This window comes from Leuciscus leuciscus, assembly GCF_965113295.1.
Source record: "Leuciscus leuciscus genome assembly, chromosome: 5".
In the NCBI taxonomy this organism is placed as follows: Eukaryota; Metazoa; Chordata; class Actinopteri; order Cypriniformes; family Leuciscidae; genus Leuciscus; species Leuciscus leuciscus.
In genome coordinates this window covers 32,320,641-32,336,413 of record NC_138729.1, presented here as the reverse complement: position 1 = coordinate 32,336,413, position 15,773 = coordinate 32,320,641, and the positions used below count along the sequence as shown (strand labels likewise).

General features: G+C 43.8%; 1 pseudogene across 1 annotated transcript; it reads right to left on the bottom strand.

The window, feature by feature from the left end:
* Nucleotides 1-241: 241 nt before the first annotated feature.
* Nucleotides 242-15,098, bottom strand: LOC309499362 (myosin-4-like; annotated as a pseudogene). The gene is made up of 28 exons (XR_014211792.1): nt 14,892-15,098; nt 14,670-14,813; nt 12,625-12,781; nt 12,495-12,522; nt 12,273-12,387; nt 12,026-12,118; nt 11,824-11,887; nt 11,631-11,730; nt 11,451-11,554; nt 11,220-11,358; nt 5,740-5,858; nt 5,494-5,643; nt 4,934-5,406; nt 4,744-4,814; nt 4,505-4,592; nt 4,273-4,396; nt 4,033-4,169; nt 3,506-3,761; nt 3,173-3,415; nt 2,880-3,056; nt 2,655-2,800; nt 2,480-2,570; nt 2,010-2,399; nt 1,790-1,916; nt 1,299-1,417; nt 1,016-1,212; nt 476-932; nt 242-363 (listed from the first exon to the last, which is right to left on the bottom strand). The product of XR_014211792.1 is annotated as a myosin-4-like (transcript).
* Nucleotides 15,099-15,773: the final 675 nt, after the last annotated feature.

Below are 15,773 nucleotides of genomic sequence, written 5' to 3'. Positions count from 1 at the left end.
ACTCTCTGGCTGTTCCTCTTGATCTGCTCCATCTCCTCATCCTTCTCTGCAAGCTTCCTGTCAATCTCTCCCTTGATCTGGTTTAGCTCAAGCTGGACTCGAAGAATCTTGGACTCCTCATGCTCCAGTGTACCCTATGACAAATAAAGCAACATTTAAATATCAGAATGAAAATATTCAGTAACAAAACAGTATGATGGTTCTAGCAAGATTTCCATATTGATCTTCAGATACTCACTTCAGCCTCCTCCAGGGCGGTCTGAATCTCTGCCTTCTCAGTCTCCACTGACTTCTTGGCCTTTTCCAGCTCATGGATGCTCTTACCAGTCTCACCTATCTGCTCTGTCAGATCTGAAATCTCCTCTATAGAAAGAAATAACATTATCTGTAATCATAATCACATGTGTTTACTTTTTAAAGCTCATTTAGAATTAGAACATTGAAGTATTTTCTAATTTAACGGTTTTGTTCTTACGCTGCAGATTCTTGTTCTCTCTCTTGAGGGTCTCCAGCTGATCCAGGCTCTCCTCATAGGAGTTCTTCATCTTGAACAGTTCAGTGCTGAGTGAACGAGCCTCTTTCTGGGCACCTTCCAGCTCTGCCTGACCTTCCTCATATTTCTGCTTCCATTCTGCCAGGACCTTTGGTGGAGATATTTTAGGATCGGTTTGTATATAATATGTTTAACAAAGCCCATTCCAGCAATATTTTTCAAAGAGAATATCATATAATGACTCAGATAGTTTACCTTGTCAAAGTTCCTCTGTTTCTTGTCAAGGTTAGCAGCCAGACCATTGGCTCTCTCCAAATCAATCATGAGGTCCTCCACCTCACCCTGGAGTCTCTGTTTGGTCTTCTCCAGAGATGCACATTTGGAGTTCACGGCCTCAATTTGTTCCTCTGCCTCTTGCAGACGCTGAGCCAGCTTCTTCCTGTTAAGTAATACACATTATTTTGAATTCCAATCTATAAAATAGCTGTGAGAATTGGGAATATTATACAATAATATACATACTTGGACTCTTCAAGCTCCTCCGTGCGCTGGATGGCATCAGTTTCATATTTGGTTCTCCACTGAGCAACCTCACAGTTGGCCTTTGACATTCCCCGCTGCAGCTCAGCCTTTGCCTCCTGCTCTTCCTCAAACTGCTCACGGAGCAGGTCACAGTCATGACGGGCTGATTGCACAGCATGGGCCAGTGCGTTCTTCGCCTAGGAGACAAAGTCACATAATAATAGCTTGTCTCTACTGTAAAGTAATTGACAAGTATGTGCATGTATTAATTATGCTGTATTACCTTGACCTCCTCTTCAATCTGCCTCTTTAGCTCCTCAATTTGCTGAGTGAAAGCTTGTTTGCCTCTGGTGAGCTGAGAAACCAGAGCCTCCTTCTCCTCCAGCTGACGGCCAAACTCACCTATTGAGATTTACATTTACAAAAACATTTTTAAGATGTAATGATGGTGAGGAAAATGGTTTATATTGATATTAATGGAGGGAAGAAGAACTTTTTTATGAATGTAGAGCCAATTCTTTATAGTTGATAAACTAATTGCAGATGGGTTTTAGTGCACTATCAGTCTAGTTTATGTTTGACTGTATCACACTAAACCACAACATACTTAAACTCCTCTCAGAAAAGTTGCATATCTAACATTATCTCTTTAATGTGTGCCAATGCCAGTGTGTAAACAATTTTGCCACTATAGGTCTGTGTTTATATAAGTTATTTTTAGTGGAGGAAATATATATTTATATTTATATTTTTGAGATATTGTGCACTTGTTACCATTCTCAGTTTGAAGTCTTGCTCTTTGAGCACTGAGGTAATTTATCTGGCGAAGGTTCTCGTCATTCTTGGACTTAATTTCACTAAGTTGGTCCTCAAGTGTGCGACACATCTTCTCAAGATTAGCCTGTAAACACATTTGACTCGTCTCAAAGAATCTTAACCACATATTTCCTTAAAACAGTTAAGAAAACATCTATTTTAGAAACAGTTCTCAAACCTTTGCTTTGGCAACAGCCTCCATGTTGCTGGAAAGATCATCAACCTCCATTTTGAATTCGCTCTTCTCTTTCTCAAGCTTCTGCTTGACACGCTGCAGGTTGTCAATTTGCTCTCCCAGCTCGGCCACACTGTCTGCCTGCTTCTTTCGGAGGGCAGCAGCAGAAGCTTCATGCTGGAGGGTGGACTCTTCAAGATCACGACGCAGCTTCTGGAATTCAGCTTCACGCTTCTTATTCATCTCGATCTGAGCAGCAGTGGCTCCTCCAGCCTCCTCAAGCCTGTCACTGATCTCCTCAAGTTCCCTGGAGAGATCAGCTCTCTGCTTCTCAACCTTGGCACGAGCAGCGTGCTCAGCCTCACTCTCTTCCTCCGGTTCTTCAATGCGAGCCTACGGAGGAAAAATAGTTCATTCGATTCTTAGTGATCTGATCATAATGATCGTAATGTTTGAAAAAAATCTCAAAATACCTGAAGCTCCTTGATCTTCTTCTGGAGTTGAGCACCCAGAGATTGTTCATCTTCTATCTTGCTGAGCAGCTGACTTGTTTCAAAGTCTTTTCTGTGTGTAAAATGAGAAAACAATGAATGATCTGAAATAAACGAAAACCATTATTTTTTATAAGAATTTGCAAAGAATTCCTACTTCTTCAGCTTCTCCTCAGATTGCTGCTTGTCATTCTCCAGGTCCATGATGGACTCTTGGGCTAATTTCAGGTCTCCTTCAAGCTTTCTCTTGGCTCTCTCCAGGTCCATGCGGAGCTTCTTCTCTTGTTCAAGGGAACCCTCAAGCTACAGGACAATGATATATAAAATATGTTTACAGCAGAAAACACAGTTAATTAATAACATGTTTGCATAATCAACTCACATCATCAACTTGCTGCTCAAGCTTTGTCTTGGATTTGGTCAGGGTGTTGACTTTGTCCTCCTCAGCCTGAAGATCATCCAGTGTCTGCTGATGTGCCTCTTGGAGTGCTTTCTTCTCCTTCGTAAGCTTGGCAATGCTCTCATCCTGAGCTGCCATTTCCTCTGTCAAGTTCTTGACCAGTGTGATTTTTTATTTTTTTATTTTTTTAATAAGCTTATATTTTACTATTTATATTCTTTATCAACATATAAGACAGAGATTAAGTATAATCTTAAATCAACTCAATCTCCAACCTTATTCTCAGTGGCATGTTTCTCCTTCTCCACTTTAGCCAAGGTGAGCTCCAAGTCATCAATGTCTTTCTTCAGCTCAGAGCACTCCTCCTCCAGTTTCCTCTGCTTGGCTGTCAGTTCAGCATTGATTTCTTCCTCATCCTCCAGTCTCTCAGTTGTCTCTTTGAGTTTAGCTTCAAGCTGGATTGTGCTTTTGATCAGACCCTCACACCTCTCCTCAGCATCTGAGAGATTCTCAGATTCCTGTTAATAACATGTTGCTATATCATTGGAAACAACATTGCTCAATTTAATGGAGCCTAAATTCAATTAAATCAATTCAAGAATACTCACAGATGCTACTTGCAGCTGCAGATCATTTTTCTCTTGCAGCAGTGCTACCATCTTCTCTTCAAGCTCCTTCTTTTTGGCTTCAGCCTTGACAAGATCTTCTTTGCATTTTGTAAAGTCCTCTTTCATGGTTGCCAGCTCCTTCTCAGTCTCGGCACTCTTCAGCAGAGGCTTAATCTTGTAATAAACCTTCATCCATGGCCAGTGTTTGACATTCATGAATGAGCGGATGTTGTATTGGAGGGTGTAAATTGCATCCCTTATGAAACAATTTGGAAATACAAATGCAGAATTATTGATAAATGGACTTGTTTTTAAACCAGTCAATACAAATATTTCCTTCAATTTATGGGTCAAAAATATTTGTCTAGAGTATGTTTAAATACATTTATAAGCCTATTTGACAAGAAGATGGGCTTGCATAGACAGAAAAATATTTTTATTGATAACCCATTATTAACAATTTCCAACTGAAAAAGCTTTATACTAACTGAAATAGTTAAATCAGAGAGTTTGAGAACATTCCTCACCTCCTCTCCGTCATTTTCACAAACTCCCTCCTCATCAGGTAACCACGGCAGAGAGCCTGAGTCATTGTGACCAGAGCAGACAGTTTCTCATCGCGCATCTCCTCAAGAGTACCCAGAAGACCAGCTTTGAAGAACACCTGAATTCATGTAAAACAGTCAATTAAAATATAATGATTTACCTGTATAAGCTAAATGACCATGATAACTGAATCTTTGAAAGTTGTAAAGCTGAATATTAACCTTTGTGGTTCCAAATCTGTACTCGTCATGATTCACGTCGATGGATCCCAGGAGTTTCTCACTGGCCTTCTTGTTATCCATAAACTGTCCCTCTGGTGGATAACCAGGAAGTTCTCCATGAGACCTATAATTTACATCATGAGCTTGGTAAATTAACATTAGCATTATTAAATACATTTACATTAAATATTGTGTTAAAATGAGAATATCTGTTAGTCCATTATTACTTTACCCGGAGTCTTAGACTCATTGGGAATCAGACAACGCACAAAGTGAGGGTGGGTGCTCCTCAAGTTTGTCATGAGCTTGCCCAAGTTTTCCTGTTTAATCATGAAAAGATTTAGCATTCTCACTCACATTCTCTTAGTTGTTGATTTCTCTGTTCTAGACTCAAGCAAGGTGATGTACAGTCACTCCTTCTTAAGTCCTTTCAATTTCATCATTCACATATGCTCTCTAACGAACACATACTCTGAACTGAGAAGAAACAGTCTGCATGGAGCCACCTTTCTTCTTGCCTCCCTTCTTGCTGCCACCAGTCTCTATTCAGATAAATAGACAAAATAACACATTATAAAGAAAAAACAAGAAATGACTGCAACCCTGAATCAAAGTTTGGTTAAAATTATGTACATAATCATGTTAACACTCAGTTGTTTACCCTCAACAACAGGTGGGTAGAGAGTAGCCAGCAGTTTGACAGAAGACTTCTGGTACAGCTGCAGAACAGACTCATTCAGTGGATCCTTGTTCTTGTCCAGCCAGCCAGAAATGTTGTAGTCCACAGTTCCAGCGTAGTGAACCAGGGAGAAGTGGGCTTCAGCCTTGCCTTTGACAGGCTTTGGTTCAAGGATGGAGAAGATACCCATGGGCTGTTTATAAAAGAATGTTGTTTCATTACTAAAAATGTACGATTTTGAGAATGGACCATGGAAATGAATAAATTCAAAAAACGGTAAAAACCTTCTCAATAAGCTCAATGCAAGCGGCCAAGTCCATGCCGAAGTCAATGAACTCCCAAATAATGCCCTCCTTCTTGTACTCCTCTTGCTCTAGCACAAACATGTGGTGGTTGAAAAACTGTTGCAGTTTCTCATTGGTGAAGTTGATACACAGCTGCTCCATGCTGTTGAACTGGAGGAAAAAATAACAGAATAACATTTACTGACTTCTGAATATGATTCAATTTACCATAAAAAGAGATAAAAGAATCATTCTTACATCAAAGATTTCAAAGCCAGCAATATCCAGCACACCAATGAAGAAGTTTCTTTGTTGTTTTGTGTCCAACATCTGGTTGATACGAATGACCATCCACAAGAACATCCTCTCATATATAGATTTGGCCAAGGCGCTAACAGAGTTGTACACCTGTAAGTAGAATAGAGTGGATATTTTATTCTGCTTCTGCAATAATTAGCCAGAATTTTAGGTTAAACACATGGCATGCTGGAAATGTTACTATACCTGTGGCACGGTCTGGCCTTTGGTCACAAACTCATTTCCGACCTTGACTCTGGGGTAGCACAAAGCCTTCAGCATATCAGCAGAGTTCAAACCCAGAAGGTAGGCAACTTTGTCAGCGTCTGCAATTTAAAAAGTTGCAAAAAAAAAAACTTCCCTTTTCTTGCCTTGAAAATTAAATGAAAACGCCTCGGTTACGACTGTAACCTCGGTTCCCTGAAGAGGGAACGAGCGTTGCGTCGAAAAGCTGACGCTATGGGAACGCTTTGCGTGATGACGTCTTGAAGCACATGTAAAATCAGTCCAATGGTGTGGCGGAACGTCAGAGGCGGGTGACGTCACGTACCAGGAAGCTATAAAAGCCGGCCCGAAACAGAAAACGAAAGCTTCGTAAAGTCTGAAGTCGCGCTGACAGGCATGAAGGAGATATGGCAAGGCGACGCAACGCTCGTTCCCTCTTCAGGGAACCGAGGTTACAGTCGTAACCGAGGCGTTCCCTTTCAAGGGAACTCCCGTTGCGTCGAAAAGCTGACGCTATGGGAACGTCTATACCAACGCTACAAATGTCTGTCCTGTGTGTAATCATGTGAGCAGCACTAAGAAGACAAAACATGAGACCCTAGAGTAGAGTCTAAATCCAGAGAGTAGAACCTGACGAAGGTGTGCGGTGAGGACCAGCCTGCCGCATCACAGACGTCCTGTAACGATACTCCTGATATAAGGGCCTTAGAGGCCGCCATACTCCTAGTAGAGAGCGACCGGACAGCCAAAGGAGAAGGCTGTCCAGCCGCCTCATAAGCCAGTGAGATAGTCTCAACCACCCACTTGCTCATCCTTTGCTTAGACACTGGACCTCCCTTGTTAGGGGAGCAAAAGTCACTTTTACGCCACAGGGCAGCTCTGTGGACATACGCGTCTAACGCCCGAACAGGGCAAAGCAAATTATTCGCCTCCTGGTCCGATTTCGAAAGGGAGGAGGACCTCCAAGTGCCACGAAGGAAACGAGATACCAAGGGGTCTTTCCCCACAGACATTCCACCCAAAGGACTGTGGTAAGCACCTATGGCCGCCACATAGACCTTTAAAGTGGACGGGGTCAGATCTGCAGTGAACCGTTCCCGCAGGAACTCCAGCACTGTACCAATTGGGCAGTGGACTGGGTCCAACCGACGGTCACTACACCAAGAAGTGAATACTCTCCACTTCAGGGCATAAAGTTTCCTCGTGGAGGGAGCTCTGGACTGTAGAATGGTCTCAACAACCTCGGTTGAGAGACCTGACTCTATGAGCTGGGCCCCCTCAGAGGCCAAGCCCACAGGTTCCACAGTTCTGGCCGAGGGTGAAATATCGAGCCCTCTGCCTGGGACAGAAGGTCCCTCCTGACGGGTAACTCCAGAGGATGCCCGTCGAGGAGGGACACAATATCGGGAAACCATACTCTGCCCGGCCAGCGCGGGGCTATAAAAAGCAGGCAAACCCGGTCCCTGCGAACTCTTTCCAGAACTCCCGGGAGCAGAGCAACTGGGGGAAAGGCGTACAGACGTAGCCTCGGCCACGTCTGTACCATAGCATCCAGTCCCAGAGGAGCTGGATGCGTGAAGGAGAACCAAAGTGGACAGTGAGACGTCTCTCGAGACGCAAACAGATCCACTTATAATTTCCATATCAGCTCCACCACCTCGGGGGTGGAGCCACCATTCCCCGGGCCTCGGCCCCTGTCTCGACAGAGTGTCTGCTCCTATATTCTGGACCCCGGGGATGTAGGCTGCCTTGAGTGACAGCAACTTCCCCTGGGACCACAAGAGGATATGGCATGCCAGCGCAAACCCCCTTGATATAGGCGACTACCGACGTGTTGTCCGTATGTACTACACATGGTGTCCCCTGAGACCTGTGATAAAGCTCCTCAGAGCCCGGAAGACAGCTAACATCTCTAGGCTATAGAATGCCAGGAACGATGATGGTCTTCCCACAGACCTTGAGATGAGCGACCCTCAGGATCGCTCCCCAACCCGTGAGGGAAGCATCCGTCGTTAGCAGTTTGCGACGACAAGGAGCTCCCAGCACTGGGCCCTGGGACAGGAACCAAGGTTTCTTCCACATAACCAAGGCACGTAGGCATCACCGCGTGACCTTGATTGTGCGAAATGGGTTGCCCCTCGGGGAAAAACCCTCTGGTCCTGAGCCACCACTGCAGGGGCCTCATGTGCAGCAGTCCAAAAGGTATCCCGTTGGAAGCTGCTGCCATGAGACCCAACAGTCTCTGGAACTGTTTGACAGTGAGTAGCTGGCCTAGCTTTACACTTCTCACAGCTGCCAGGATGGAATCGAAGCGTGGCGATGACAGGCGCGCCTGCATCGACACTGAATCCCAAACCACGCCTAAAAAAGTGGTCCTCTAAAATGGAGAAAGCACACTCTTCTTGGCGTTCAGCCGTAACCCCAACTCTTTCATATGGGCGAGAACAACATCTCGATGTTGAACCGCCATCTAATGCGACTGAGCTAAAATCAACCAATCGTCGATGTAGTTCGTGATGCGAATACCCCGGAGGCGCAGAGGCGCCAGAGCTGCATCCACGCATTTGGTGAAAGTGCGGGGTGATAAAGCTAGGCCGAATGGAAGAACTCGATATTGGTATGCTTTGCCCCCGAAAGCAAACCTTAGGAACTTCCAATGACACGGACGGATGGAAATATGCGTCCTTGAGGTCTATCGTGACAAACCAGTCCTCGGACCTGATCTGTGGCACGATTTGTCTCAAGGTTAACATTTTGAACTTGAGCTGCATGTACTCGTACAGAACTCGAAGATCTAAAATGGGACGCAATCCCCCGTCCTTTTTTGGAACTATGAAGTACCGGTTGTAAAACCCGGTTTCCCTGTTGGAGGGGGGTACATATTCTATGGCCCCTTTCTCTAACAGAGTGTTTACTTCCTGTTCCATAACCAGAACCTGCTCGGGGCCCACCACTGTGGGCAGGACCCCCATAAACCGCGGTGGGCGTTAATAGAATTGTATCTAATACCCTTTTTCCACGGTCTGCAGGACCCAACGAGAAACATTTGACAGTAGCTTCCACGCTGTCAAAGATTCTACTAGAGGTACCAGTCTCTCGAGACTGGTTTCTGGATTTTGTTGCTGTTGAGTAGTCGGTTCGTCGCCCTGTAACGGCGCACCGGCAGGGAACGACCAAACAGACTGCTCCAGCACCCTCCTCAGAGGGGGCGGGCATCCCGAGGCCACTACGTTTCCGGGTGGACCTTGAGATATGTGCTCGCCGGAGACCGCTGCGCCCTGTAACACCGGAGGCGGCAGGGTTGGCAGAACGGTCCCCTGAGGGCACCGAAGAGAGACGGCACCGTATTTTTCTCCTGCTGTTGAGTAGTCGGTTCGTCGCCCTGTAACGGCGCACCGGCAGGGAACGACCAAACAGACTGCTCTAGCACCCTCCTCAGAGGGGACGGGCATCCCGAGGCCACTACGTTTCCGGGTGGACCTTGAGATATGTGCTCGCCGGAGACCGCTGCGCCCTGTAACACCAGAGGTGGCAGGGTTGGCAGAACGGTCCCCTGAGGGCACCGAAGAGAGACGGGCACCGTGAAAAGAGGTGTTAACCGCTCTGCTTCGGGGGGACTACCCTCATTTGTCCTGAGCCCTCAGACATCAGGACTTTTTCCCAGCAGCCTTCTTGGCGGTAATAACGGTCCGCAGATCCGTTTTACCCCTCGAAGACTGCTGGGTTTGAGAGCGCCCTCCGTGTCCCCGAGATTTTTGTGGGGGAGCACGAGAGGACACACTCTGTTTTTGAGTGGCACGATGTTCAGCGCTCTTTTTAGAGGAGTGAGGCTGCTCCCGCTCAGCAGCCTCAATGAAAGAACGGCGGGGGAGAAGTTTTTGTAATGCAGCTGCCTGTTTAGCAGCTTCCTGAGATTTAGCTACCGCACTGTTTACTGCATCACCAAATAAACCAACAGTGGAAACCGGAGCATCTAAGAGAACGTGCTTTTCTTTCTCTTTTATATCGCTCAAATTGAGCCACAGATGCCTCTCAGTGGCCACCAGGGCTGCCATAGACCGCCCGATTGATTTAGCGGTCTCCTTGGTGGCCCTGAGAGACAGATCTGTGGCTCTGCGTAGTTCAGCCACTGTGTCAGGACCAATTCCCCCGCCCTCCTCTAAATCCCCCAATAATTCTGCCTGATAGGCTTGCATAATAGACATCGTATGCAGACACGCTGCAGCTTGACCAGCGGCTGCATACGATTTATGAACCAGAGATGATGTGAATTTTACTGGCTTAGAGGGAAGTGAAGGAGCTTTCAGGGAAGATGCCGTTGCTGGAGAGAGATAGCTCGCAAGCGTCTCCTCCACCTTCGGCATCTCCCCATAACCATATTCTTTATATTTGTGAATGGAAGAATAGTGGGATGTTTGTGGTGCATACACTCTGTATGAAACCGGTTTTCCCCACGATTTCGACACCTCGGTGTGGAGATCGGGGAAAAACGGAAGGCTTCTTCGCTGAGGCTGTGTACGAGATGGCAGGAAGCGTTCGTCGAGCTTACTTTTCGAACGAACGTCCTGCCTATCCTCTGGCCACTCAATAGATAGTCTGTCAACTGCTCTAGTAATAACATCGAGCAGTTCCTCAAACGCATGAGACTGAGGTGGCGAATCCTCAGACTCAGCTTCAATACTCACAACATCCAACTCCTCAGAGCTGGACAGTTGCAGTATTGGTGCCTCTATCGGGGGGGAAGAAACCGCAATGCGTGCTTCCACACCCTGATGAGAGGCACTGGATCTGTCAGATTGATGCTGAGATAAGGCAGAGCCCGTCTCAACATCCACTGACAGATCCATTTGCGAACCCCAGGTCTGAGATCGCCGCCGAGCCTCAGCCGCGGCGGGACCCGAGCCCTCGGGAACGCGATCGGGATTGAACCGAGCCAAGCGGGATCGGAGCGTGCGCAATGGAAGCGCGTCGCAATGCACACAGTCACCACCCTCGAGTGCTGACTGGGCATGCTCCTCACCCAAACAAACAACACAAAGAGTGTGAGTATCACCTCCCGTTAAATAACGCGGGCAGGGATGGACACACACTCTAAACTGCTGCTTGCTCGCCATACTGAATATATATATATAATATAGACAGACAACACCAAATAACAAGGACAGATTCAACACAGAGCGCAACTGAAGACTCAGAAAGCTTTCGTTTTCTGTTTCGGGCCGGCTTTTATAGCTTCCTGGTACGTGACGTCACCCGCCTCTGACGTTCCGCCACACCATTGGACTGATTTTACATGTGCTTCAAGACGTCATCACGCAAAGCGTTCCCATAGCGTCAGCTTTTCGACGCAACGGGAGTTCCCTTGAAAGGGAACCACCCTTTTCTTTGTGAAAATAGAAATACGGATCTCTCAATTCAAAGCACTGCATGTTATGACACACATTAGTACAATGTAGTCTCACCCTCTGTGCCATCAGGCTCAGCCTGCTCCTCACGCTGCTTCTGCTTGAACTTCATGTTGCCATGATGAAGCACCGCTCCAGTGAACTTGTAGATGCTCATCTTTTCCTCATTACTAAAGCCCAGAATGTCAATAGCGCTCTGAAAATTACAGAGAAGAATGAGCTCTAGGAACTTTTTTGCTACTGTATATTGAAATAGAATATGTAAATATTCAAACAGCAATGACTCACATCAGTAGCATCCAGCTCCTCTTTATCATCAATGCTGGCCACTGTGATCTGACCCTGACTGCACATGGGGAAGTCATAGGGGTTGGTGGTGATGAGCGTCATGTCTGTAAAATACACAGCATTTATGAAAGAGCATCTTACAATATTATCTGAAACATTTAATGAAATATGTGCACCTACCAATCAGCTCCGGCTTATTGGTTGGTCATCATCTGGTAGAAGATGTGGTAGCCTCTCTCATCTGTAAGCTGGAATGACACTCTAGACTTCTCCAGCAGATCTGTTGAGACAATGTACTTGAGTCACAATCATCTGAAGAGTGACAGATAAAGACAAATGTTCAGGATGGATCAATGAAATCATGTCCACCTACATGTCTCAATGTCAGCACTAGCCAGTTTTCCAGTGGTGCGGAAGTGAATTCTGATTAATTTACCCTGTTTAAAACAAAATAAAAAATTATTATTATTATTATTATTATTAATGATGATAACAATAAAACAAAATCTCTTTATAAAAAAATCCAAACCAACTGACTAATTGAACTACATGTAAATAAGAAGTAGTGAACTTACAAAACGAGAGGAGTTGTCATTTCTCACAGTCTTGGCATTACCATAAGCCTCAAGCAGAGGGTTGGCAGCAATGATCTGGTCCTCAAGAGAGCCCTGTGATGTTTGAAGGGTTTTCAGTTATTTTCATTTATTTTCTATTTAATGACTAAACACTCTTTAAAGGCACTTCACAAATTCACATATCATGTGAGATAAGTGTAAATCACCATCATTCAAAATAATATGTGTGTAGTTTTATATCTCATACCTGCATTTTGCCAGGAGTAGTATCTTTCTTCTTTTCACCACCTGACAGTGCAACTGTGGCAAAGTACTGGATGACACGTTTGGTGTTCACAGTCTTTCCAGCACCAGATTCTCCACTGGTTTATGAGAGATCAGAAGACAGAAGATGATAAGACATGTGGAAGTTCCACAAGAGGAAAATGTAACTGTTCTCAACAACTCTAATTGAAGGTTTGATACATACGTATTCAGGACAGACTGGTTCTCTCTGTGTTAATTCAAAGGGTAATAATGTTTTAGCAATTGTTTTATAAAAAACTGTGAATGTGAATTTCAGCTGAAATTTTATTCAGATCTCCTTAATCAGATCTTACCAGTCAGCATGAACTGATATGCGTTGTCAGAGACAGAGAAGATGTGGGGTGGGGCCTCCATACGCTTTTTGCCTCTGTAGGCAGACACCACTTCTGCATCATACACTGGGAGCCACTTGTAGGGGTTCACAGTTGCGCAGAAGAGTCCAGAGTAGGTCTGAAATGAGCAGAGACGTGGTCAGATTGCAACAACACAGACACAATTAACTTAAATGCTTTTCTGTCAGGACCACTACCGTCAAATATGATTGACAATTAGCATACAGTTTGGATTGGCGGTATGGTTCCGTTCTGGGCGAGAACTCCCTGCGCATCCATGCAGCCTAGCATGGATAAGAGCAGGGAGAGCAGCAATAATCCCCCTTGGGGTAAACAGAACAGAACCAACATGAAAATTTGCAAATATATTTAATTCAAGATTTTAAAGTACAACATTATTCGATAATTATTCTGATTCAAGGGGAATCAGAATGTCAAATCCTGACTGGGCGAGAGGAGGAGCTGGGGATGGAGGAGGGTAATTAGCTCCTGAGAAACGCGATAGCTGCTGCTGATAATACTGAAGGAGCTTATATATGTCAGGGAACTACACTGCGACCAAAATGGTCGCATATGCGACCTTTTGAAATGCCATTGCGACCAAATTTTTAAATGGGTCGCAAATGTATCACTGATTATTTTTGTACCTATGTTTTAGGCAATATTCTATGATTTACTATGAGCATTTATTAAAACAGAAATGTGTATGTTAAGAATACGTTTTATAACGTGCTTTGAGCATTCAACACATCAAGTTGGATACAACCATTGTATCTGTTGCGCGAGCTCTCTCTCTCACACACAAATACGGACACGCGCGCACACAGAGAGAGAAGATAATTGTAAAATGAAAATTGACGGGCAATAGTTTAAATTTTGTTCTTGCTTGTTTTTTTTCTGTCAAAATGTCGGAAAGCATTTTGTATTATCCATCCGTGTTTTTAAAATTCGTTAAATGACGGACGTTTTACAACACAGCCCTCGTTATATGTCGCATTCGTCTAACTTAGCCTACTTGATATTATTTTTAGAATTAGTGATTCGTTATGCTATTATTGGACTCCTGTCTATTCATTGTCAACTGTTTTCTATAAATATGTTTGTACGGCTAACATTTATGCGGTTAATGCGTGTCCTGTTTAAAATGTGCAATGTTCAAATGCAAAGACAGCACGTCACAAATAGAAGCCCTTTTCCCTGTGCTATCTTTATTGTACACCTGTTTTTTGTTTTGTTTTGTTTTTTACTGTTTTCTAGGGGTTTCTTAATTTTAGACAAGTTGACCAGCACACATTATATGCAATGCAATATAAGGCATGTGTGTCCTATGTGTGACATATTTTGCACACAGGTAAAGGTGCCCAACATAAGTCATTTCTAAAGTAAAAAAGAAAAAAAGAAAACATGTTTTGGAAAATATCTCTTTATTTGATTATCAGTAAATTTGTTTTCTATACAGAGATATCGATATCGGTATCGCCCATAACAGCAATATTAATATCGGTTATTATCGGTATCGGCCACAATTTTCACATCGGTGCATCACTACTTAAGAGTTCAGGAGTCTGCCCATCTGTGCAAACCATAGCATGTTGAAATCCATTTTGCACTTTATTGTGTACTGTATTTTCTATTGCAGTAAATCTATCCCAACCAATGTTAAAGAAAACAAAAACAAGAAGGCATGTGGTTTAAAAGATGGCAAGTAAAATAAAAATCACATCTGTATGCAATACAGTTTCATTATTGTTCATTATTATCCAGAGCGGCTTACTATAAATAATTTGTGCGACCAAATCATGTTTCGCGCCAGTAACTGAAAAAGTTAGTAGCGCAAGTGCCACCAGTGGAAAAGGTTAGTGTAGTTCCCTGTATGTATATGGTGATAGGTGTCGTATTACTATAGGTAGATGTGGATCAGCTGAGGGTCAGCTGATGCGAGCTTGACTAATGTGACCTGCCAGAACTAACGCTACGCTTGATTTTTATGTTGTTTCAGAATTTACGTAGATCATCCATGCAGCATAACGCTCTTTGAGGTTATACAGCACAGAGGCTTCATTGAGATGGGTCATCATGGCCATGTCCTCAATCTTGTCATACTTGGGAGGGTTCATTGGGTAGATGTCATCCTCCTTTACTGTTCTCTCCTATACATTTGATCAATCAGATAATAGATAGATAGATAATAGATACATTGTGCAATATGAACATCTTTTAAAATGTACCTCCTTAGTTTCAAGCAAAATAACTGTGGCTTTGCCGCTGTCTTTGCTCTTGATTGTTCCCTTGAGGTACAAATCTTTGTCATCAGCCACATAGCAGGCAGTCTTGGCATCAAATGGTTTGTTCTGAGCCTCAATTCTCTCTTTCTCAGGCTTACGGAGGTAAATGGCAGCCTTGCCATAAATGGCCATCTCTGCGTCCGTACTCATGGTGGCGGCTTACTGCAGTGAACAAAAGGTAACTTTATTTAATTTACATGAAATCATCACTATACATCATTCACTTTATAAAGTTTAAATTACCCAACTGTCATCATCCATACACCAAGTGTAATAATATTAAAAAAGATATTTATGACATTTCAGTTGCACTACTACATGACAAAAATAAATAAATTAAATAAATTAACTATCCATGGCTTACAAATGAGAAATGTTTAATTATTACCAAGATAAATATGGATGAACTTTACCTTTTTCTCTTCCACTGGTGAAGTTTTTCCAGCAGCCCTGTAATAGATTTAAAATTCACGTGACCTTTCTGTTCTACATTTTCCGCTAATTTAATGATCAAACATCTTGAATGCAAACATCCAGAATATTCAATAGTCACCCTTTTCTCTATTTTTCTCTAATCATCAACTATAGTAAGTGTACTAGTTGTAACAACTAATTTCAAACAGTAATGCTTGAAGAAAGTAGAGTTCTAGAGTTCAACATTGAAGATGCATGTAATGTCGACAGATGTATTATGATACATCAGTGACTCTGAAACCAAGACTGGATAAGTCACACATGGATTAGTTCTTATTGAATGTACCCGTTAATGTCATGGAGAATTATGTTGAGCTGCTTGGCTTTGTCATCACTATGCAGCAGCATCCC